A 26,757-nucleotide genomic window follows, 5' to 3' on the forward strand; every position below is an offset into this window, starting at 1 on the left:
TTTTATGATCTTGTACTTGTCTGTTTACATGGCACATGAGAAATTTCAGAGCCCAATGGCAATTTTTATTCCAGAAAGCTGTAAACAATTAAAGACAATTGAGAAACAGATTCTGTTTCTGTTTCGTGCATTAGATGTGGTATGATGCCACTGATTTCAATGAAACACTGCTGATTTTTATGTTGATGTAACTCTGAAATTTGATCACAATCTGCAAGAGAAGAAAAATATCTAAGGTGTGTATCTCGTTGCAGACTAGTAGAATAATCTGTTTGTATCAAAATATTTTTGTAGCGTCTTTGTTTTTCCATCAGTAACATGTTTTGAATAGTGATTTTTATTTAGGGCACTGAGCTGGCTTTAGTTGTCCCTGGAAATAAGTGTAGAGACTCTCATTCTTTTGTGTACGGTGGTTGTGAGGTGGGGGAGACAAAGTGATACCTTGTCATGTAATTTAAGGCTACTGAGGCGAGCCTGAAAGTGCATTATCATAATGAGAGAGTTTGAGGCATTAAAAAAAAAAANACACCAAAGGCACTGTGTCATCTTTTACTAGAAGAATGCACTGTCAATATTTAATAAAAATAAAATACCTAACTACCATTCTCTCAGTTACTGTTTATATCTTGGAAAAGTTACTGTTTTAATATAATTTTTTGGCAACTTCAGAAGTCTTCAACCTAAAATCTTAAAGAAAATAGTTTACTGTTATTTATGATTTGATACAGGCCCAAATCATTAAAATTCTTCTCACTGCTGTAAATGCAGCTACCTTGGTTTGCAGTCCCTCTAGCAAACTACTTGGGGCATTTTGTGCACTCTGAGCCTCTCAGTTCCTAATCTTTCTGATTTTTTTTAAATATATCTGTATCTGTATAAATACAGATTTTTTTTTTTCTTTTCTCTTCTTCTGTACCTCTTAAAATGTAAAAGGTACCAGGTCAGATTTCATCCTGAGTAAATGCTCTGAATATTAGACGTCAATTTATTTAACTTTAAAGGAAAAAAGATGTAACATAATTATAGAGCTTCTCTCTTAATGTTCAGGAGCTGATGGTAGAGATTCAATTGAAGGTGCCATTATAGTTAATTTTATACTATTTTCAAAATTGAAAACACTTTTTTTTAAAACATATCTTCTTTTATAAAGCATAGGTTTCTAATTGAATTTGAATTTGTTTTTGCACACTGTTTTGTCATCCTCATTCTAATTCCCGTATCTCTGCTGCTTTGCTTATTTAGTGCTTGCTAACACATTGCTTATGTACATTTTGAGTCTCATACATATGAATGACGTAGATGAAGAATTGCTTCTGTGCATTTAAAAAACAGAAAAAGTAACAATTGGCAGGCAATTGGTAGTATTGATAGAGATGTGCCAGTACTTCCTCCTTCCGCAGAGGGAGCTTGGGGGAGAAGTCTCCCTTGTAGCACTCACTTCATGATGTATATTGCAGAAGATGAAAATATTTAAATTTAGAGTTCTGCTGTTGAGCCATCAGTGCACTGATGTCTTAGGCTGAGGGAATGATGTCAGACTCTTTACCCACTGCACTACCCCAAAGGGCTGAAGTGTCAAGTGCGCTAGGGCTGCTAGTCCCTTCCCCACTCTGACAGAAGCAGAAGACAAAGCAGGAATGGACATCAGTGAATTAATTGATGTTTTCATCACTCTAGAGTGCTGGCAAAAGTAATGGGGGAATGTGTTTTGGCACTAAATAACCTTGGCACAATTTACTCTCTGCCCATAGTAGGGGTGACAAAGGGACCTGATTACATAAACCCTAAAACATCAGTTTCTTACCGATTTTAGCTCATGAGGTATGTTTCTCGCACTGCTCATTCTTGGCCTCCATCAAAGGGTTACTTTCTAGTCCTAAATGCATGGAGAAGTGGATACTGCATATTAGATTCAATTGCAGCTAAGCTTTTGCTTAGATAACAAAGACAGAAGGGAAATTCAAAATAGAATGATCTTAAAAACTTGCTGAGTGGAGTGCAACAGTGTATATATTCTAATCCATGAGGGGGAATTATTTCTGCAAAAAAAATCTTGAAAAGTTTCACAGTATTTTATTAGGTAACTGTATATTAATATGTACTATTACAGCTTTTTCAGTTTTCTAGGAAAAATATTAGAGGGTGTGTTCTATCTACCATATGCATAGCTTACAACTTAGTGAATTTTCATAAAATATTTGTTTCATTGCCTTTTTTTATTATTATTTAAGGGAAAGGAGCTGATTATCTACGATGGGAATTTCTACAGAGTAATTTCTGATTTTCAAAAGGTAAGCGCATTTTCCCATTYTCTCATTTTAGCTGTTTTTTTAGTAGGTTATTTGCCTCAAGTTTAAAATAGTTAATGTTTTTATGCTGTGCTGTTAGTAGAATGAAGAACATATTCTGAAAGAGGATAATCTAGCATGAGAGACATTATTAGGAATTTAGACCAAAAGTCTGTAGCTTCAGAGTATGTTGAGTTCCTCTCCTGAAAACCAAATACCCTGACAGTAAGTAAAAGCTGTGTGGATGTGTGTATGGGTGTGAGTGGGAACAGGATAGGATGGGATGGGACAACAACCAATGCCACAGATAGGCACTGTGGTTTAAACAGGCCTGGGGAAAAAAAAAAAGGATTCTCTCTCCTCTCAAAATATTAGCCTACTAGGGGCTTGAGGTTTGCAAACAGATGAGGTCACTGAGAACTCACGATACCTATGTGGAACCCTTCATAAAATGGTTGCAAAGGCTAATGTAAGTGCTCTAGTTTCCATGTGATTACATCCTTTTTTCCCTGATCTCAAATTAGCGATAAAGAATATTTCTCTAACACTCAGGGTTGGGACACTTCTCACACACCTGTTTAAGTTCATTTTATAGGTGTTTCTAGTCTGAGCTTAGTTTATGTATTCAACAGCACCCAAGATTCTTACGCTATCRGCTTCTGCTATCTGAAAACTTTTCTTCCAGAAGCACCAAATTATACCTGCTTCAGCACGTAGGCTCTGAGCAGGCCAAAAAGGGCCAGTTTGTCACCAGTTCTGAGCACCACTAATCSTGAGTCATAGGAGACCAGCTGAGATGGTGCTTTGCCCTGTTGTTTGAGCCAATCCATTTAGCTTAAATGAGTCCCCTGATGCCTGTCACTTTAGTGTATAGGAACATAGCTGTACAGGTAAGTAGAATGTTGAACTTTGTTCACTGTTCTTTCTACTGAAATTTCTGTAAATGGCTATGGAGAGGTGGTGTATTTACCTTTTGTTGTTGTTCATATAAAAATATCTAAATTTATACAAGAATTCTTTGATATGATATTAGATGATTTTTTTAGATGAGGATTCTGATTGCGGATGGGAGCTCTTCAGTGGAGGGATCCATTATAGGAAAATTTCAGCAAAGAAAAGTCAGCAATGTCTGAAGGATGTGATGGCCCTGCTCTTATAGAATTTTAGAATTAAAACTAATAGTACAATGATTGTAGGCGATGCATTGTCTATGTATAGCATTGGACTCAGTCATTAAAACCATTTCTGTTTCCCTGGCTTTTCGCTTKTTGTAGTCGATTTATCCCTGTGCTGTTCCACAGGAATTTAGGAAATTTGTTGCACTGTGACCTAGTGTTCTATCACTATTAATTTATTTATTTGTAAATGATTAAAATAATTCTCCTGTGGGCATAAGTGCAGTTTGTTAAAATAATTAAAAAAAAAAAAATCCTTAAAGCTTCGTGGGCCAGAAATAGCTTTCTCTAAGCATATATTTACAGTATACTTATAAGCTAAAGTCTGAAAAAACAGATGGTACTAACTTCTTGTCCAGGTGTAAGCAATAGAACTCTTACTGGAGCTTTGGAACGATATCACACCATAAATGCAACTGCAGGAGTAATTGGTTCATTTGTTAGAATAAATAAAGAAAAGTAGGGGATGAATTGGTTTACCATATCCTGATTAACTCTTTATTGCATTGGAGTGTCCTGCATACTTTCTAAACAAAACACTACATAATGGGAAAAGCTATTAAATTTGGAGATGCATAAAGGAAGTTAGGGAAGCTGCTTTTCACTTCCCAGATGGACCCATTTTTAACCATTTTAACATAGTATACGCAGCTGTATGTTGTAGGTTTCATGCAGTATCTTAAAAGTCAAAGACTAAAAGATTTTGGAACAAAGAAAAAGTAAATTCCAAATCTTCTGAATTGACATAAGGTAAATATGAAGAGGATTTGGCTCAATAGCAAGATAAGAAAAAACAAGCAGAAATAGTTCCTGGCAGTCAGAATTTATGCAGTCAAATCTTAGGTTTTGTGAGCAGTGTGCTGCAGTTAATACTGGTTACCTCAAGGATGCCTGGAGAGAGAGGTGGAATTTTGGGTGCCAAATATGCTAAAACATCACATTATTAAAGGTCAAGTGAGACCATCACACGTTATTGTTTGATTTATTACAGTGTGTGGTTCTAGACCATATTGCTGTAGGAGATGAGGTCAACCAATGTGTCTCTGTAGCTATTTCTGTTTACATGGTGATGTGCAAATATGTAAGTGCCACCTGTATCATTGAACATCATTACATATAGTGATGCCATCAACAGGTAGAGGAACTTTGACCATTTTCCTATTCTGAAAGAGGTTGGACTGAAGAGAGAATTAACTAATGAAAAAATTCTTTATAAATTACAGTTTCTCTGACATTGTTGGAAGGAAAGACTACCAAACTCCCATCAAAGTCTATAATGTGAAGGTGATGGTGTTTACTGGGCATTCCTGACTAGAATAATAATTAAAAGAATGTATTGATCTTCACAGTTACCTCATTGATATTTTTCTCATCAACAGGCATCAGTTGATTTTTATGGAGATGAAATAAATCTCTGTGATATTTTTACAGGCTAGACATGCAGACTTTTTACAGAGCGAAAGGCATAGTGAGATCATTTGGCTTGTATGYACTCAATGAAATTATCTATTCTCTTGTTTGTGCCACTGTATCTCTCAAACATGGAGCTAAGAAAAGCATTCACCCCAACCTCATTCTCAGCCACAAAAAGATTCCTAATTATCACTGTATCATGTGTTGAAAGCCAGTTAAATGCTGCCTACACTAATCCTACTTATGTAATTGTGTACATTGTGATTTTAAAAAAAAGTTCAGGTTTATACAAAACAGGAGCTTCATGATGTGGAAGTGCCTCGCTCTGGGGTTTTGGACAAAATCCAGGCTTGCAGAAAAGAGCATTCTGCTAATGTTCTGTTTAGGATTTAGCCAAGCACTGGAGTAGTTGTTAGCTGACTGTTTTCCCTATAGGTAGGCAGTAGTTGAATCTGGCCTGCCCAAGGAACATTAATATATCCAAACCAGGGAGTCAGACAACAGTTTGAGGGGGAAAAAAGTTGAAATGCCTTCCTGACTGAAAGAAGGTGAAGGAAGGGAAAGATGCAAATTGTAGCTATTACATAAGACAGAACAGATTTTAAACATAAGAAAGTGTTCCCGCTACTAAATCCTCTTCCTTTAATATGATTTTAATATGTTATTGAATAACTGATCCTCAACCCAGAGCTTGTGGATGTCTGATATTAAGGAGGCAGGAATACTAAGAGCTAATATAAGTGTTAGGTACATTTACTTGTGTGTAAGGCTTTCTTCTGTTTCTTTTTACCTGTTTCTGTATGCTCTGCAGCTGTGCTGTCTGCATTTGTCTGAATGGACACCATTCTTCTTTTTTTATTTGCTTCATTTTTCTTATCTATCTTACTCTTATCTTAGTTATGCTGATAACAGGGTACTGACAAATCCCTTCAGGCTAGCAGTCCTTGTGGCGTAGGTAATGAGACAGACGTGCAGAGAGAGACTGTCAGCTGCGTCCCTCYGGGACGTGTAAACAGCGTTTGTCTACCCTACTGTACATGCCAACTTGTACCTGTTTGCCAAGGGGGCTGCATGGCTGAGGTTTGCTCTGGTGGACTCTGGGGGTGGGGGGCGAAGGGCAGAATGGCTCAACCCCATGCAAAATGATGCAATTCTGTCTTGTATACTAGAGGGTCATGAAAGATCATTGAGGCATCCAGTCGGTAAGGTTTTCTCCTTCCTATTGTGTTGCCAAAGTAGAAGAATGCCTACTGGCTCCTCTAAAACCTAGCTTCTTAAAATTGTTGAAGCTTAACACACAATGTCTTCTCTTCTGGTCTTCAACCAATGTGACGTTTACTGAATATATTTCTCAACTCTTCAAACATTAAGAAAATCAACGAAGCTCTTTGTTTATGTGAGAGAGGGGATATAAAATGACATACTGACCAAAACAATGTATGATTTCAAGATGTTATTACGTATTTTGTGCGTATCATAGCTATAAAATGTGTGCTTCTTTCTGATATTTCTGGTCTTTTGGAAATGTCTAGCAAGCTCAAAGGACTGTATCATATATATTGCATAATGCTCCAAGTTATGTATAACTGAGAGCTTTATTTGAATCTTATTTTTATAGCTGAAATGACTGCTTTTTTGCTTTAGCAGTTGAGGGAATACTTGGTAGGTTTGGATGACAACTCATTCACATTTCTGGGGCCTCTGAAATAGGATCAAATAGCCACAGACATCTTCCTGTAGCTGTGTAAGTACTGCAAACGCAAAAGAAACACTATTAACGTAGTGTTTCGTATACCAATATAATTGTAAGAACTATTTACTGTAATTCATGATGTTACACTGGCTACTGTTGACTTAAGAAGGCCCAAACCTCATGAACTTTTTCTGTTTAGTCTTTTTGTTAAGATCTCAAATATTTTGAGCTTATTTCCTTATGCCACAGTGGGTCTACAATAACTCCATTGTCATACCTGCACAGTTTATCCATGTAAACATTGATATACTTGAAGACAGATTTTAGCCCTAATGCATTTGCCTCCTAGTCATTCCCCAAATGGAAGTGACACTTGCTAGGGGAGAGCAAAGAAGAGAAAYGGAATTCTTACTGGAGATAAATGTAACCCCTGCCAATTTTCCCAGTTTCTTATTCTCAAAATACAGAGATTTTTTTAACGCTAGCTACTGACATTGTTTCTGTGATAAAACTAGATAGCTTCTTCCAGTCTCTGATAAATATAGCAATTAAGACTTTTGTGTGTGGATATTTTCCATCTCAGCTGCCTTTTGTTCTGCAGATCTGTTATGTCCGTGAATCCAACTACTGTTCTCCTAATCAGGTCCAATGATTCTATAGACCATGTGATTCTTTATGCATGTTACTGCTGGCTCCTGGAAACTGAATTCTTTAGATCTAACAATTTATCTGCTGTTCATAAGCAATATGCATAGCTTATTTAGGTGGAGTATATTCTGAATTTCCCTTTGGATGGACAATGTTTTCTTTACAAAAAGAAAATCTCTTATTCTTAGCACATTTCTAGGTCAGGAATGCTTAAAATATCTTCTGTCATTAAAACTTGGAGTCAACAGTATAAAACAAAAATAGAGAGGCATAAGAAAAATAAATGAAACTTACTGCATCCAGAAGAAGCATTGTTTTCCAAACATTTCCTGCTGTTTGTGATCGTGTGTTCTTCATACTTTCCTTTGACTGTTTTGTTTAATTATAGCGAAGTCCAGCAATGGGTGGATGTTTTTGGTGGGAAACATGAGTGTGGAAGGAGCAGAATATGCGTACTGTTTTTTTTCTTTTTTTTTTTTTTTTTTTGAAAAAAACTATCCAAACTAAAAAGCAAGTGGTGACAAGAGCATACAGATAGCTTAGAGCAGTAGTTATCATCTCAGTTGTCAGGTTCTCATAGTTTCATGTACGTTTAAGCCAATATTGCTGCTAAAGAAAGTAGTCCCCAACCTCACTTGCAAGTCACACCGAAAGTTTATGTAATTGACAAGTGAATTTTATCAGGGAACTGATCTGGCTGAAAATAGCTTGCTAAATACAATTACAAGAAGTTGTTTTTCAGCTGAATCAGTTTTCATTTGTGCTGGCAGAATGGAGGTTAGTGGGGAAAGAATGAGTGACTAGTGGACTTCTAGAGAGGACTAATTAAGTTTACCAGACTACAGCTTCAAACTACTTGTGGCCAGGTGAGATGAGCTGGATGTACTCTACCATTTCTGGGACTGGAATCTTTCAGTCTTCAGGCATTCTAGTGCAGAAAAAGGCAGGGGAGGGGGGAAAATAATAAAAGCTCTTGAAGATCTTTGGAGTTCTTCTTAACCATATGATTATTATAATTAGTAATAAATCCAAAAGGATGTATTTAACCTTATTTTTCATTGCATAAGGTCATCTCTGATTAGCAGAGGTCAGCATGAGGTCTAATGTAGAGGGACAGATTATCCAGTACCTGCCTACTGTGAGATCCTGATGCCTTCATCTAAAGGATCTGGTGCTGGCATCTGAGACGGTACTGAACTAGGCGGGCCTGGGATCTGATCCAGTCTGTCTGATAAGTTATATGATGACTAGAAGATATTACTTGGAAGAGGTAAAGGTATTTAGAGACAATAATTTTTTTTTCCCTCTTGATATTCTTGCATTTATAGATTTCTTGTTGTTGGAAAGGTGTGTATATGGAAGGATGTACGACACTAACCTGAATAATCAATTGTTTTCAGCCAAGAAAGGTTGTTTTTATTGGCTTGGGGATTTCTTTAAGTGGCAGCCTTGTAAAACTTTCCCTTTAAGATTTATTTCCCAGTCCTCCAGAAGGAAAGACTATCTTGTTTGTTTTGCAAAGGTGTGGAAGTGTTATAAGGAACTAAGCCCGGTTGTTACTTTATTCAAGATTTATATCTTATTGGTGCCCGAAGTTAGAACCTTGTTTCTTAAAAATATTTGAAGACCTAGTCTTGTATACAGAGATGGGCAACGTGGGAAGAACTGCAGTGGGCAAGAGGTCTGAAAAAGTGAGTTGCAAAATGACAGCTCATGTTGTTAGGCCTCAAGGAAACCTGAGGAAAATGGAGTTTGCAAATTCTGTTCTGTGCAGTCTCAGATGAGCCCTCTGCTGAGCTGGCTCAGCTCACTAAGACTCTGGGTTATGGGATTTCTTTGTTTTTCTCACTTTTTTTTTTTTTGTCTTGGTTGCTTTCTTCCTGGATAGTGAATTGCATTGGCTCTTGGAGGAGATCAGATCACAAGTGTCCACTCAAACTAATCAGCCAGAGTTTTTGTCTGGGAGTGGAGAGTGTAGGATAGAAAGGAGTGGAGGAAACTATTCCCCTTCCAGTTTCTCATCCTAAAATTAGATGGCATGACTGTATGTGAAAACTGAAGAGCAGTGATGGCAGGGGTCAGAGATGGCGGGTAACATTCCTGTGTTCCCAGGGGATCCCTTTGCAGTAAAGTCAGTGGGAGTTAAGCTGCTGACCTCAGCTGGGGCCAAGCATCTGAGAAAGAGAGATACAGGAGGTGAAAGAATAGGCAGAACAATCTGAAAGGTATAGGAAGATCTGCAAAATAAATGAAGCAAGATAGAGAAGGAAGGATAGGCAATAATACAAGTGACAAAAAGGAAATAAGTGTGTGTTGGGAGAGGAAGCAAGGTCATGCGCGTAGCTAAGTTTGTATAAAAAGTCTTATCCACTTCTGACTCTTCTCCAGTTGAAACCATCTACCAAACCCCACTAATGAAATGCCAAGGTTATTTGCCCAGCAGATATTTTCTTTGAAACAAACAGATGTATATTCCTATACCACATGAATAGTGCATTCAGTTTTAAAACTTGCTGCTTTCTGGTGAAGCCAAAAAGAAAATTAGCTTATTACTGCCAGAAAAGACTTTATATTTGGAAAGAAGTTCTTTTTCCTCACAGTATGTCCAACTTCTCTAAACCCCAAAACTGTGGAAAAATACAGGGATGTTTTCTCTACATTAGTGGTCAGGTTTAGGACAGAGATGTTTGGTTAAGGATAGGTTCTAATGAAGGCAAAACTCCCCATCGTATTGTGGCTTTACATGAAACTGCTTTTTATAAGTTGTAACTTTGTTACTCTTAAAATGACTATTGCATTAGAGAACTGGGAATGTTTGTGTAATAGGTACAGAGTCTGCCCTATGGGCAGTTGTTTACTTGAAAATAATCATTTTTTTTAATTGCAGTACCTGGGAAAAATGGAATCTGAGAAGATGGCATTTACTGTTTTGCATCAAAATGACTTTGCAGGCAATGCAAATACCTGTGTGGCAAACAAAATTTGCATTCAGTATTTCATTTATAATTATTGTGGTTATTATGATTTGCTCTTTCTCCGCGTACATCCTCTTAATTTGCGAAGTGTAGATTTTCAGACTCGACAGGTTGCATAAGCCAGAAGAGTAGGAAGTAGCTCCCAAAAGAACTGCTGCCAGATCTTTGAAGCACGTATTGAGTTATTGGATCTGAAACACAGTGTATAAGAGTTGCTTTGCCAAGTTTTGAAAGTTACAGTGTGTGGAGTGATGAGCTTCTGTCTAGTTATTTTATGTAAAACAAAGGGGAAAGACAGAGAAATATGGAATGTTGTTTATTGCTTAACAGCACACATTCCACTTTTCAGTTGTTTATATTTTCARCTGTTGTTTCTTCTTTTCAAAATTAATAAGTCTTATTAAACATTACAGTGAAAAGTAGAGAGTAAATCTACTTAGATTTCATAACTATGCTTTTTACTGTTTGATCCATACCAGACTTTGAAAATCTGGATTGTAAACAAGATCATTATAAGATCCTTTGCAGTCTGAGCTAGCAGTTGGGAGCATATCTTTGGAGCTGCCGTAGATGTTAAGTGTAACTCCTGTGCTAATACATACACTGCTTTTCAAGATCTGCAGAGTCCTTTTCTCAGACGCTTTTACATCTGGAAGATGTAAAAGCGCCTTTATAAAGTTACCTCCTCTTTCTTAAGAGGACGTATAGGAGGAGTAAATCCGGTTACCCTGACTATTAAAATATTTGTGCCTTGAATTTGGTTTGAATTTATCTAGGCTGAGCCGTAAGCTCTTTGAATGCAGGAAGTCTTTTCCAGCAAGATGTTCAGGAATGTCCACCTCATGTTGGTGCTTGGAGACTCTGACCAAATTATTTTTGAACCTTTCTCTTTGAAAACTAAGCAAATGAGTGTTTAAATTTCTCCTAATAAGATGTATTCTTTTTTTCCCCACATACTGAGTCTTACCTGTGCAGCTATTTAACTCTCTCTCTCTCTCTCTGAAAGGCAGATGCAGTATTCTAAGTCCTGTGGGAGGTTAGTGGCCCAGATGAATTAGAATGTGAATTTCATGAATTTGAACTTTGTGCCCATATTTCCTTTCAAAAAGTCATTCTGCCTGTTTTAACTCTTTGAGAATGAAGGTTTTGTGTCCATCATGGTATTTGACAAGTAAGGTGGAATTTGTAATTAGACATAGCATCTTCTGTCAGACCAAATAATACATTTCTGTGTTGTATGGGAGAAACAAAAACATTTAGGCATACAAGTCTGTTTGCAGTTCACCTAGGGTCTGTGTGCCTGAAAACCTGTCAGCTTTTTCTATGCAGACTAGCTTTTGTGGCCTGTTTTTGTTTCTATGGATGCAGATAAGCATCTAGCAGGGCATTCTGAAGAACCTGGTAGATTAACTTCCATGTCTGATTTTAAATGATCTCGTTTGTTGGTTTAAGTGTCTATTCAAAAAGTGGGCTTTTCCCTCCATACCTTAATTAAGCAATATGTTGCATAGAACATAAATTGTGTACATAAATAATCAGTGAACTGGAGATGGATTTATTTATTTATTTATTTTAGAAAATTGAAAGCTTTCCTCTTTTCATCATTGACATATCAGCATGCAGTATTTTCTAATGTCGTTTGTAATTAGGGATCAGATTTGTTGTTYCTCGTACTCAACATTTCTGTGTTAATTTACAGTTTCTGTGGAGATAATGTAAAATAATTTAATGTCCRTTTCATCTTGAAAAGGTATTTCAAAGTGACAGGAGCGTTAATGGGAATCACATCCTAGAACTTACTTTAAAATTATGATGATCAAAGCAGAGATATTACAGCAAATATCTTTAAGTATAAGGTAATGTAGTTAAAACAGTACTGTACAAAACGGCTCATCAGTAAGAGCTAGGGTGTATTCTGCAGTGGAGCACATGATTGTGTCCTGAATATTTCTTAGTGGAGTTTCCTTTTATTCTCTTTTCCTTGGTAAGATTCTGCAACCTACCAACTATATCTGCCTATCCAGTGGGATCCAGGGAGAGTGTCAAAAAGCCGGGGCTACCTATGAAGAAATTGTATTTGCAGTATCTGCTAGGACTGCGGTTTCTAGAAGGCTTCCCTTTCTATGTGGTCTAATTTCACTGCTTGTAACAGCTTTACAGCAAAATACCTGAAGCTTGTGTCACTAAAAACGGCTGAAAGGAGCAGTCCTCCTTTGGCATGCTTAATGAACCCACGTAGCGTGTAGAGCTACAGAATGCCTGGGCACACCTCTGGCTGGCTGAGGCTACCTCTTGCACTTGTGACCTCTGCGGAATATACTGCAGTCAATATTGTGAAACCAAACCACACAGTATTAGACACTTTATTATTGCTTATCCTTATATGTCATCTTTGTTGCCTCCTCCTCCTCTGCCCTCGCTCCCCCCTCCTCCAAGTTTTAAGACTTGTGTTTAGAACCCAAGGGATTTGTTTTTATATCTGTATATTTTTGCTGGCACTTGATGTGACTTGATATAAATAATATGAACTTGAGTCAAGTGGTTAAATGTTAAAAACAGCTTCCCACATGTGTTGGGTTATTGCCAGGGAAAGGTGAATGTTCAGCATAAATGCTGTATTTAAACAGTAGTAGGATATTTATTAGTGTTGAATGAATGACCTGACAAGGATGTGGTTGAAGTAAAATGTACAGACTATATTTATGGAAGTGAAAAGCTTTATTAATATTTGAAGAATAGCTTTAATTAGTCCAACTGTTGGTAGGTGTGTTCAGTTTCTCAACGTATATCTGATATACCTTTTTTGACAGCTTATAATTGGCAGCTTCCCATAGGAAATAATCGTTATTGGTATTATAAAAGCACTTTGTACCTATCACATTTGGGAAATGAAAGTTTTACAAAGGTCAGAATAATGTGTGCCCCCAATTATGCTAATAGCTCATAACACAAATGATCCACTGGAAGGTTTAATAGCTTGGAAGTCCTCTTAGATTTTTCTTACTGTGGAAAAAACATTAATATTGTATTTTGTGACTTTACAGAAATGTAAAAAGGAAATCCTCTCTGTTGCTTTTTAAGTTTGTACTTGACTTCTCTTAGTGATTTTAGGATCTTGAACTGTTTTTTGAAGAAGAATCAATATAATAACATTTTAGTCCACTTTTTTCCCCCTTTAAATTAGCATCTTTTTTAATGAGTCCAGGAATGCAAAAAAACCACTATGTTGTGGTATTTGGAAATGCCTGTGCATTTTATTTGGAATTTGACAGTATGATTTAATACATATAGAATCATAGACTCATAGAATCAGTAAGGTTGGAAGAGACCTCTGGAGATCAGCTAGTCCAACCCCCTGCTCAAGCAGGGTCACCTACAGCATGTTAGACAGGGTTGCATCCAGGTGGGCCTGGAATATCTCCAGAGAAGGAGACTCCACAACCTCTCCGGGCAACCTGTGCCAGTGCTCTGTCACTCTCACAGGGAAGAAATTCCCCCTCAAGTTCAGGCAGAACTTCCTGTGCTTCAATTTCTGCCCATTGCCTCTTGTCCTGTCRCATGGGACAACTGAAAAGAGTTTGTCCCTGTCCCTTTGACATCCTCCCTTCAGGTACTTGTACACGTTGGTAAGATCCCCCCTCAGTCTTCTCTTCCCCAGGCTGAAGAGGCCCAGCTCTCGCAGCCGTTCCTCGTAGGGCAGATGCTCCAGCCCTCTCATCATATCTGTAGCCCTACGCTGGACTCTCTGCAGTAGCTCCCTGTCTCTCTTGTAGTGGGGAGCCCAGAACTGGACACAGTACTCGAGATGCGGCCTCAGCAGGGCTGAGGAGAGGGGCAGGATCACCCCCCTCGACCTGCTGACAACACTCTTCCTAATGCACCCCAGGAGACCATTGGCCTTCTTGGCCACAAGGGCACATTGCTGGCTCATGGTCAACTTGTCATCCACCAGCACTCCCAGGTCCTTCTCTGCAGAGCTGCTCTCCAGCAGGTCAGCCCCCAGCTTGTACTGGTGCCTAGGGTTATTTCTGCCTACGTGCAGGACTCTGCACTTGCCCTTGCTGAACCTCAGGAGGTTCCTCTCCGCCCAGCTCTCCAGCCCGTCCAGGTCTTTCTGAATGGCAGCACAGCCCTCTGGTGTGTCAGACACTCCTCCCAGCTTGGTATCATCAGCAAACTTGCTGAGGAGGCACTCTGTCCCCTCATCCAGGTCACTGATGAAGAAGCTGAACAGGATGGGAGCCAGTCCTGAGCCCTGGGGGACGCCACTAGCCACAGGCCTCCAACTGGACTCCACGCCACTGATGACGACCCTCTGAGCTCTGCCTTTCAGCCAGTTCTCAATCTGCCTCACTGTCCGCTCGTCTAGCCCACGCTTCCTGAGCTTGCCTAGGAGGATGTTATGGAGACAGTGTCAGAAGCCTTGCTGAAGTCAAGGTACGCAACATCCACTGCTCTCCCCTCATCTACCCAGCCAGTCATTCCATCAGAGAAGGCAATCAGATTGGTTAAGAAGGATTTCCCCTTGGTGAATCCATGCTGGCTGCTCCTGATCACCTTCTTCTCCTCCATATGTCTGGAGATGACCTCCAGAATGAGCTGTTCCATCACCTTTCCAGGGATGGAGGTGAGGCTGACCAGCCTATAGTTGCCTTTTGGAAGACAGGAGTGACATTGGCTTTCTTGCAGTCCTCAGGCACCTTTCCAGTTCTCCAGGGCCTTTCAAAGATGATGGAGAGTGGCCTGGCAACAACATCCGCCAGCTCCCTCAGTACCCGTGGGTGCATCCCATCCAGGCCTATGGATTTGTGGATGTCAAGCTTGTCCAGAAGGTCTCTAATCCTATCCTCAACCAAAGGAAAGTCTTCCTTTCTCTGGACTTTCTCCCTCACGTCCAGGCTCTGGGATTCYTGRGGGCTGCCCTTAGCAGTGAAGACTGAAGCAAAGGHGGCATTCAGTATCTCTGTCTTCTCTGTATCCCTTGTCACCAGGGCCCCCGCCCCATTCAGTAGTGGGCCCACATTTTCCCCAGTCCTCCTCTTGCTGCTGATGTATTTGAAGAAGCCCTTCCTGTTGTCCTTAACGTCCCTTGCCAGACTCAATCCCAACTGGGCTGTAGCCTTCCTCGCAGCATCTCTACACACTCTGGCTGCATTCCTATAATTCTCCCAAGTAGCCTGTCCACTCCTTCCACATTCGGTGTATTTTYTTCTTCTGTCTGAATTTGGCCGAGAGCTCCTTGCTCACCCATGCAGGTCTCCCGCCCCCTTTGCTGCACTTTTCACTCATAGGGATGCACCGCTCTTGAGCTTGGAGGAAGTGCTGCTTGAATACTAGCCAGCTCTCCTGGACCACCTTCCTTCTAGGGCCTTAACCCATGAGATTCCTCCAATTAGGTCTCTGAAGAGCCCAAAGTCCGCTCTGCTGAAGTCCAGGGTTGCAGTCCTGCTTGTTGCCTTRCTTCTTTCCTGCAGGATCCTGAACTCCACCATCTCGTGGTCACTGCAGCCAAGGCTGCCCCCAACCTTCACATCTCCAACCCGTCCATCTCTGTTGGTGAGGAGAAGGTCCAGCCGGACGCCCTTCCTCGTAGGCTTCTCCACCATTTGTGACAAGAAGTCATCATCAGTGCATTGCGGGAGCCTCCTGGACTGCTTGTGCCTTGCTGTGTAGTCCCTCCAGCAGATACCAGGGTGGTTGAAGTCCCCCATGAGAACCAAGGCCTGTGACCATGAGGCTACTTCCAGCTGTCTATAGAAGGCCTCATCAACTTTCTCTTCCTGGTCSGGTCGCCTGTAGTAGACACCGGCAGCAGTGTCCCCCGTGTTAGCCTGCCCTTTGATCTTTACCCATATGCTCTCGACTGCCTCCTCCACCGCTAGGCAGAGCTCGATGCATTCTAGTTGCTCTCTCACATAAAGAGCAACTCCACCACCTYGCCTCCCTGGCCTGTCTTTCCTAAAAAGCACAGAGCCATCCATGGCAGYATTCMAGTCATGAGAGCTATCCCACCATGTCTCTGTGATTGCAAYGAGATCATGKCCYTGCGAYCGCRCACAGATCTCCAGCTCCTCCTGTTTGTTCCCCGTGCTGCGTGCGTTGGTGTACAGGCCTTTCAGAGAAGTGGTCATGCCTGCAGGTTTCCCAGGGAGGGTGTACAGGGGGTCTCCCATAGCCATGTCCCAAACACACATCCCCAGCTGTGTGCACCCATTGGAGGCTCCCCAACCCAACTTGTGTTTTGTTGTCTACCGTGTCTGTATGACACCCGCCTTCCCCCCTCCTACCTAGTTTAAAGCCCTCTTTCCTAGACTGGCCGACCTGTTGGCAAAGGCAAACATGCCCCGCTTGGTGAGGTGAATCCCATCTCTCTGCACCAGTTGTTGGTCTTCAAACCATGTTCCATGGTCATAGAACCCAAAACCCTGTTGCCAACACCAGTGGTGTAGCCAGTTGTTGATTTGGGAAATCTTCCTACTCCTCCTCCCATGCCTCCCCCTAATTGGCAGGACTGATAAGAAGACCACCTGGGCTCCCAGCCCCTTGACCACCATGCCCAAGGCCTTGAAGTCTTCTTTGATTGCTTTGAAGTTGGTCTCTGTATCGTTAGCACCCATGTGAAAGAGCAGCAGAGGATAGTGGTCTGATGAGTGGACAAGGCTTGGTAGCCTTTCAGACTCGTCTYGTATCCTTGCCCCCAGCAGGCAGCAAACCTCTCTAGAGGAGGGGTCGGGTTGGCAGATAGGCACCTCAGCCCCCCTCAGCATGGAATCACCCACTACAACCACTCATCACCTCTTCCGAGTGGTCACGCAAGGCACAGGGTCAGACAGGCCAGTTGCTTCCCTGGAGGCCAGGTCCGGGTTCTCCTCATCCTGGAGTGCAYTAAACCTGTTCTTCAACTGTAACTCCAGTTCTACAGGAGGATTAGAGGCCTTTCTTCTTTTTGTTCGAGAAGCAACTAGCTTCCAGCCTTCTTTGACAGTGCTGTACTATTTCACTCTTCACAGAGTCCTCCAGCAACTCCCCTGCTGCCGGGGGTAGGGACTTCAGGAGCAGTATATAGACTCTTTGAGTGTGTTGAAATCATTTAAAATAATAAGCTATATGAAAACCTATTAAATAGTGTTTTAGAAAAATAGACATTACACTATCAAATATCACTGCAAAGCTTCTGTTAGTTCTGCACATGCAGTCTGTGGCCTGATCAAAGGATCTAAGGTAATAGCCTACACATACCCAGGATGCAGATTGCATATACATGGTAGTGAAAGATGGACTGGGTTGGGTATACAAGTTTTTCTTAGTCCTTTTCAGTTATGTGTAGATGTCAGAAGTGAATTTTTCTTGTTGGATTGAAAACACTAAGCAGCATATATTGCATCTTATTGGTGGCAGCTGTGAAGTTGAGCTGGCCTGGCAAGCCATTTTGAACTAGATCACGTATGGTAATGAATGTCATAGTCAGTGTTTGGAAGTGGAAGGCTTTCAGTTGTGTCTGAGAAAGCAAGCTATATATAAATGGAAATCTGTAGCAGCAGTGTTTTGTGTTATAAAAGATGTTCAATATTCATGTGCAAAAATTACCCGATAATACCTCTGTGTGGCATTTTTGATTTGGAGATATTTCAGAAACATTAATTCATTTTTCACAGCTTCCCTGTATCGATTCTCTTTTACTGTATAGTGAGAGGAAAAGCCACAAGACTGAGAAGCAGAGAAGAGGTAGAATCTAACAAGGAAATAGGGGGATACAAAATCACCCTCTGTGATTCAGAAAGTTTTAAAAATCAGAAGGTAGGACTTGCCTTTCTTAACTGCAGCCCGATAATGTAGAATAACAAAGGCAGTTACTGCTAGTCCTGCATAGCTGCTGGAATCTTGCATTTTTCTTGCCTGAGGACAGGAAGGCCATTACATCTCTTGCAGATGGATAGCCATATACAAACCTGGGCTAATAGACAGTGCATCAACCTTGCTGGAAACTTTGAAGAAAGACTGAATATATATAAATTTCATCTTGCTCTCCTTCCAGCAGAAATGTCAAGCTTTGACAGGTTCTTTCTTTTCTTGCTTTGGAAAAGCCATGAAGAGGATGCCCATGCAGTGTATATTGATCACCAGAGACCAGATTTTTTCTGAATSTCTGGATTCTTAAAGAAAGAGTCCATGTACTGATACAATGCCATCTGGGGAACCTTAAAATTAGGGCCAAGAAGGGGTCAGATTGGGTAAGCACAAATTAGGGATCTAGAGTACAGAGCTTTTTTTTGTCAAAGGMATTTCCTAGGATAGCTGATACACAGTTCAGAGCATCCTCCAAGCTATGCTGATTGCAGATGAGCAATCTGGAGGTCTTACTCTGCCTTCCTGCCAGGTCCTAAGCCACTTCCAATTCAATTGCAGCTTCACCAATAATCCTTGCAGTCCTTGGTACAAATCTTAGAGTGGATGTTTTAAAAGGTTGTTGATGTTCTTCCAGCGATTGTGGATAGCGGGAGGTGGATGTATGAACCATGTCAACTATCCTGAGCCCTCATGATGTTGAGATGATCGAGGCATATAACTTTCATAGGGGAGATAACTTTCAACTGCTGATTAGGTCTGCAGAAGTGTAGTTTACTCCAAGTTGTTAGAGTTAGCAGGACAATAAATCCATGTGGAGTTAATTTGGGTAGCAGTTTGAGATAATCTGCAGTTGGTTTAGGATGATCAGAAGTTCTTTGACCCATCAAGTTTATTGGATGCACACCACAGCATCTGGTTAATTGACTCAGATATTATTGTGTGCAGAGGTTGTCATCCCTACATCTTGATGGTATAATTGCTTTGCAGAAGTAGTGCTAAATAACCTGTATTTGCTTTCAGAAAATTTAAGTGCTCACTGGGATCAGAGAATTTAGTTTTTGTCTCAGTAACTATCATACAACACATTTTCATGGCAAATCTTTAACCAAAACCAACAGAATTTAAAAGCAAGCTTATTATTTTTGGTTTTTTATCTGCCAAAAAAATTTCTTTTTTTTCCTTCRAGGGAAACTGAACATTTGCAGTTCACTTTAAAGACAGGAGCAACAAACCCATCCAAAACTTTTCAAAGCATCGGAATACATCTTCAGATTGTAATTACCTAGAATTTATTTGACACTGCATTTTCTCACTTTATAACATACAAATGTCCATGAGACAGATTTTCTTTGAACCAGGAGGTCTGCGATACATGAAATGGCTTTTTCTTTTAGTAATTTTTAGGTTAAAACATTAGGAAAAGGCTAGATGGAATACTTTACTCCTGAGACAGGTTATCCTAATATACCTGCAGTTACTGTGAATCCACTAAGCTGTCAAAGAAATTAAGAGGGCAGTCAGAAAGCTAACATTTGTAAATGTCCTCAAATTTGATTATAAATGTCTCTGGTAAACAAAATGTTTGCAGCACCATGTCAGTTCCCTTTAGATGTCTGGCTGTATCAGGTATGTGTGTTTTATAATACATTGGAAAAGACAGAAAAAGCAATGAAATAAATAGCTTAGATATACTCATTATTTTAAGCTTAGAAACATTTTTAATTATACATATTAATATTTAAAATATTCTAATTTTTTCAGTAAGGTCTTTTCTATAAGCTTTATTTCAAAACAGGTGCAAATGGTTCATAAGTCATCTTAGATCACCTGGAAGTAAGGAATATTGACATTTATGGAAATTGAAATTGAGGCTTGGAAGAAATCTGCATACACTGATTTTGTGAGCTGTGTTACTGGCTTCTGGTTTATTGAAGATATTGTTTTGCTTCGTGCAGCCATTGGGCTTATAGCATCACTACCTTTATGAAATGTCTGTTATAATATCATTCCTTCACAACTGTTTTTTCAAAAAGCAGTAACAGCAGGCCTTTCTGATGCAAATATTTATACACATATTACCTGCACTCTGGTGCACTTGTTTACACTTAYAAATAAAGAGCAGGATGGAAGCAAAATGTTGGTAGGCTGGAACCTGAATCTTGATTATTTCCTCCTGTAAATATTTTTGGTTTTGTTTTTTCTTTTTTCTTTTTTTTTGTGCATGTGTGTGTGTGGATTTTTTCATTATCAGTTGTGATAGATGTGTAATATTAAGTGCTTAAGTCAGGAGGAATAGTTTTCAAAAAAAMCTGCCACGTTTGGGTTGGTTCTGTATGTCATTATTGTTGTTTTTGTTATTATTTTATGTTCCGGTTATCATATGTCACCCTTGTCTCAGCTTATTTGTACCTAGGTTTCAGAATAACTTTCATAGGTTGCCTTCAATCTCTGCTTGCTGGTTATACTTTCGTTTTCCTCAAAGGCAAGCTGCTCTTTCAGTGCATAAACACCTCATTTCTTTTAGGGGTCACTATTAACTCCAGTCAAGCCACTCCTCATCCTGATTCTGTTTACCTGGTTATTTTTATATGTATGGAAGGGATAAAGGCAAATTTTTCAAACAAGCTTATTTGAACAAGATTCAGCAAATGATTCCGTTTTCTGAATGCTACATACAAACTACATCCTACAGTCATGAATATAAGAATTAAAAATTTTTGCTCCCCAAATCCTAAATTTTAAGTATCAGGTATGTGTGAAGATAAGGATAGAGTCAGAAAGTGGTGTGGTTTTCTTTTTCTTTCTTTTTCATTTTTTTAAGTATATGTAGTGAAATATATGATGGTATTATAATTGCCCAGATGCAGAACTCCTTGCTCAAGCATCATTTCATTGAACTTCGTAAATGATGTGAATTTTTATTTCATAGTTATGAGAACAATTAGCTCCTATGTATTTTTTCTTACTGTCCTAATTATTTTTTTTTCCTATGAAGCTTGCTAATACAGGTCTCATTGCTGCTCCCACTGCCAGTGAGTCAGGTACGTCTCTTGATGGTACTTGTGCTTTTAGACCAATGGGGACAAAGTGATCCAGTTTTTCCTTCCTTCCAGGTACAATTATGGGTCTCAATATAATAAAAATAAAATGATTGAATATCTACAGAGGTTCATATGACATATTTTCCATTTATTTTAAATTTGGAAGCTAAAATATCTTAATTGATAATCCCATAAGGTTTATTTTTCATGAGCTCTCTTTTCTCTCTGAGGTTCTGTATTTTCAGAGTATTGCTAGTTCTGTAAATTTAGCTATCAGATCCTTTTCACAGTTGAGAAAAAAGAATCCAATGAGTTTAGTGGAATAGGATCACATTTAAGGAACAGAGCCTGAATAGTCTTTAATAGTTCTAATCTAGTACCAGCCAGGACACTTTACAGATGCTAAAACATTTCTTATCAGTTGAGTATCCTCTGATGTAAAGTAAAAGGAAGATCCTTATTTAGGTGTTTGCTATTCAGCCTGCTGAAATCAACAGGACTTTTTCCATTCACATTAATGGGTTTTAAGGGAGGAACCAACTGGACTGTTTTTTTTCTTTTTTTTGAGAGAGGTATCTCACATATTTCGTTTCATTTTGTTCCATGAAGTTGGCAAAATTTGTGATGGGGGCCTTTCAAGATGGAAACCTTTAACCAGGTCTTACAACTCGTGTGGTAGATTGTGTAGCCTGCACAACTTTTGATAATGGCAGTATTTTGCTTATTGTTTTGCAAGTAATATTTTATTGTGGTGCTTATGTATCTCATATATGTGTGTTCCTGTAAGCATATTTATTTCTTTCACTGATTTGCGTTTGTTCCCATCCTGTAGTCCCTTTGAAATCCATCAACAGACAGGAGTGGAGACAGCATTGATCCGAGATGCAGGAGTGGGTTGGTTGTGTTCAATGGCCAGTGTTGGTTTGCTCACCTTATTTTTTTTTTTTTAATGCTGCTTTTCCATGACTTAAGTCTTCAAGGAAATGCGTCTCTTCCCCTATTTGTAGAGCAATTAGCACAGTGAAGCTAAGACCTCTGCAAGTACTGTGAGGTGCTTCTGTGTTACTGGTATTTCTTGTGGCAAGAACCATTCATCTGAAGTGCTTTCACTCTCAGCTTTCCGTTTTGCACGCCAATTGCTTTAACATTTTAAAGAAAAATTTGAAAAAGCAAGTATCCAAATGGTAATCTGGTGTGATGATACACTGATCACAAGTTATTCTTGTTTATTAGCTGAACAATTATTTAATTTTTAGGTATGTGAGAGTGGATGTACTTACAGTAATTATATTGAGCAGTTTAAAAAACTGACAAAGCTTTATTAGTCAACAAACTGATATTAAAAAAAATTAAAAAGCAGTCATTGGGAAAGGAAGGGTAGTGGGTCATGGATCAGTGCAAATTTTAACATGCCAAATTAATATTTCCATTTCTTTGAAGATTTTTTTTTAATAGAACCCTGAGTCTGCCCTGAAACAACTGGTTGTTGCTGTGGTCAATAACTTTTAACTAGCATTTCTGAATGTATTTTTACTTTTTGCCTCTTTCCAGAAGATTTCTGTTGCTAGTGAAAATGGTCTCATGGCATTTCAATGCCAAGAGATTTTATGCGTGTTACCCAATCTTTTTTTTTGTTTTTGATTTTTTTTGTTTTGTTTTTGTTTTTAACTAGCTTAATCAGAAGTAGAGCAAAGGGGTTTAAGAATATGATCCTAGTCCTTCAGTATTGATTTTATTTTCTTTGCTTCAATAAAATGAATCATTCCAGGCTCTGAAACAGGGAATATTTTCAGTGCATCTCTAGATGTTCTTTCTGAATGTAGGCCTTTATAAAAAGATATCCAACTGCACAAAACATTAAAAATTAAGGGGGAAGATATGTCAGGGCCTTTGATTAGGCTGAGACTTCTCTAGTGAGTCTTAATGCAAAAGTTGAGTAAAGACGAGGTTTTTACATGCAGTTGAACTAAGTGGATGATGTGGCCACCTCTTTCCTTGTTCTGCTAAAYGATACTGAGACCATATTCAGAATGAAAAAGCAAATACCGTATTTATTGGCTAATGAGGCAACGGATGAAAATCCTGATCCTTTTAATGAGAATGGGAACATTGCTGTTCTGGTTTGGGATGCTGGACTTCACCAGCTGTGCTTGTTTTCAGTACATTGGCTGCCAAAGTTAAAAATAATTTAATACTGGCTAATTCTAGGTTACCATTAGGCTAGTGCTAATGAAACTAGTCCCTGACCTTTTCACAGATAATGTACTTCTCATTGTGAACAGATTTTTTTTCTCTCTTGTTTTTACTGAGCACATGCAATCCACAGCTGCTATGTAAATTGCTGTTCAGCCCTTTCTCAGTACAGTACTTTTCCATAGTGTATTTCAAGTATATGACTTTTTATTGTGCAGAATTATGTGAAATGTTAAAAACTTCCAGGGTTTCAGTGAACTAAAGTACTTTAGAACTGCTAAGAGTAACATGATAGAGTAGCACATATGTAAACATTTGTTGGCATTGTTGGGGTAGATATGTTGGACCACAGTAGTCAATGAAGCTAAATTAAAAKACAGCAAAACACAGAATTCTTGCAGAAGTCCTAAGAATCATGCATTTGATTTTTTTTGGTTTTGTTTCTGAAGACATAAACTATGTACTACACCCACTAGAGCAGCAATGAAACGAGGTATTTTTGCCAGTACTAGCTAAGTGATTAAAAAAAAGAGAGAGAGAAACCTGTATATTTTGACTCTTGCTTTTTTATTTTCATATGCTGATATTAAAGGTACAAATTGTTTTGTTGTACAATCTAAAGTTCAGTTTGCATCTAAATCTTAGTGGGGTGTACTATTTTGTACAAACAGTACAGGGAAATACACTTTCAAAAAATTTTTTTGCTGCTAATGATTATCCTCTCTTAGCTATCAAAACAAGACACATTAAATACAGAATTGAGAGCTTTTTAATCTTTGGATGAGTAGTCTGAAGTTCAGTTTCTCTTACACAGGCAAAACCATATATATTTGATTACGTCAGGTTAAAGGACTGAAAATGGTACTTGGTCATGCTCGCTGATGGGAGGAATAAATGCTGGTCCTTGCATTAAGAAATATGTTACCAGAGTTGGGGGTTCTCTTGTGTGTGCAGCATCTGCAGGCATTTGGAAGCTATAAATAAGGAGAAATCGGGGAGTCAGAAGGCAGTGCTGAGTATTTAAAAGTACAATTATGTGGAAATTGTAAATAGAGATAATTGAGAAGAAGAATAGAAACACCCACGCAAACAGAGATAGGACAGGAGGACCTTTCCTAGAGATGTAGTGTTGGTTGAGTGTTATGTGGGGAAAAGTAAGGGCAGCAGCATGGATAGTTGGCTGAACAGAAAGGCTGGGAGCTGGTCCAACTGAGACAGAGGTGGTGAGGAGAACAGGAGCAGGGTGTGATATTTGAATTTTCCGCTTTGCTGGAAGTGAATGCCAGGTGTTAGCATTAACAGGAAGAGCAGGAAGCAAGAATCTTCTTAGAAATATGAGTGTCTGTTCTTTGGTCCCCCAGAGTGCTCTGTAATATGCCGTATTTATGACCGATGATCTCTCTTCTCAAGACTGCAGCATCACAACTGTGCATATGTGTGGATGAGGGCTCTGGGGGATTCCTGATGCTCTGACCATTTCCTTTGCACTTCCTATCCCTTTGCTGGCAGATGCAAATGCCAGGCAGAGAACATGTGAGTGATTTCTCCTTTCCTCAGTTTCCTTGCTTTCTTCCATAGCAACAGTGCAGAGTAGGAGTATGTTGTTTGAGATGCGCGTTTTCTTATCACTGGGGCATTTCAGACACTGAGCTGCTGAGGTGTATGAAGAAGAAGACAAAAGGAAGGAAAACCTTTTGGAGGCTGTCCGTAAAGTTTGTTGTACAAGCTGAGATTAGAAAGAAAAGTGAATCAGCTTTGTGTCCTGTAAGCTATTTACCATTTACCACATGGAGGGTAAGGTCAACATAGACACAGTCATCTTCCTAAACAATTTTAGTTGTTACTTAGTATTGACCTGGTGCCTAATTCCATTTTTAACATTAATTGGGGACTGACCTTTTTTTTTTCTTGTTTACACAAAGTCTTAAGATTCATTGTATTGCCCTTTATTCCTCCAGGTTTTATTAGGAAAGACGTTGAAGACAGAACAGTGACAAATCTAATAATAGGTCTTTTATGGCATGCCATACATTATATATATATATGCGTATATTTTGCTGAACTAGAGCATTTTTACATTACTGTGCTTTTAGGTTGACTCTTGTAGAACTGAAAAAAAGGAGGTGTCAAGATAGTTCCTGTTTGATTTCTGTTCCATGTTCAGGGTTTGTGGTGGATATTTTCTTTGAGCTTCATGTATAGAATCCCCACCCCCACCCCCCAAAGAAATGAAGTGACCTGGAGTCTCTGCTTTCTCTCAGTCATGAAACATCTCTAAAGATGTGTGGTCCAACTTGCATATTTTTCTTCTTGGTAACTGTATGTGAATGTGTGCATGTCCATACCTGCAACTGCCATTCTAATATCAGCCATGAAAATGTACCTCTGGGGTTCTTTTAAATTGCAAGGGAGAATGCTGGAGCCTCAGAGCTAGGAGCAGTGTGTGTTTGTGCATGCTACTTTCACCCGGCCAGACAGRCTTATTTCCTAGTGTGTTTAACACTCACGCTCCCTTTCATGTTTCTAGATAATTCATGCACAAGTATTTGCCTAAGTAATGTTTAAGACAAACAAAATACTTTTAAGTGCAGCATGGCAATTCCAACTTCAAAGTCCYTACAATGCTTCTGGCACAACAGAAATGTGTAACTGTGTATGAATAATTGAGTGTCAGCAATTAGAACACTTATTATAATAGGAAGCTACTATAACTGTGTTCTCTGCTCACTTTCTCTGTTTTGTTGCTTCCTTGAGCAGTACTACATGGCTGGCTGACAATTTAAAGCTAAGTATTTCTTGCTTCATTTTGGTGTTTTGTTTTGTCACACACGTGATTGGCATTCCACAAATGATAATTGCAACAGGTAGGAATACAGTCTGCAGCAATGCTGTATTACTCATGCCACCAAATCCTCTGGCCTTGTAGATACCAGAGTTTCAAAATCTTGATATCCCTTGGGTACTCTGGGGAAATGCTCTGCACGTTCTCTGTTCCTTCCCCATGTCTCTCTGTTTGTGGGGTCTTCCCAGTGTTTGCTGTGGGTRTGCAGAGCACATAGCATGGTGGTAAGCTTTCTGTTCTCTCTCTGCTGTTGTGGTAGGTGCTGYGTGTGGGGAATATAGGACAAAGACTGAGGTTTCCGCATGCGCTGTGGGTAGGAAATYGGCAGGGCATGGGAGAGTGGCTGGGGTATCTCAGAGGCGAGACTGCGCTGTAGGGTGGCGGAGACCTGGGTGGCAGAGCGGACACATTGCCTCTGTGCTGCAGGGGCTGTGGCTGGACGAAGGGGCCATTCCTGCGTGGTGGCCCGGGGGCAGGTTTGAGCAGCAGCGAGGATTAGAGTGCTAGTGCCTCTGTGAATTTCTGCTGCCTCCCTCATGGAAGAGGCAGGAGAAMAAGAAGGTGGGGGAAGAGCGTGTGCTGGGCTGTTTAAGACTGTTTAGCAGTCCTTAGTAGAGACTTAGTAGAGACTTCTGCAGCAA

The 26,757-nt window shown here is 39.6% G+C and overlaps 1 protein-coding gene across 5 annotated transcripts in view; it reads left to right on the forward strand.

Moving 5' to 3' along the window:
• The window catches only part of PLCB4 (phospholipase C beta 4), a 222,800-nt gene that overhangs the window by 19,151 nt on the left and 176,892 nt on the right, over positions 1 to 26,757 (forward strand). For all 5 annotated transcript variants that reach the window (XM_085299169.1, XM_085299172.1, XM_085299171.1 and 2 more), the window contains exon 2: positions 2,232 to 2,291. The gene's annotated coding sequence lies outside the window, so the exon portion shown is untranslated. The remainder of the gene's footprint in view (positions 1 to 2,231; positions 2,292 to 26,757) is intronic.

This window comes from Rhea americana, unplaced genomic scaffold (assembly GCF_003343005.1).
Source record: "Rhea americana isolate MKP2758 unplaced genomic scaffold, rheAme1 scaffold_146, whole genome shotgun sequence".
NCBI classification, from domain to species: Eukaryota; Metazoa; Chordata; class Aves; order Rheiformes; family Rheidae; genus Rhea; species Rhea americana.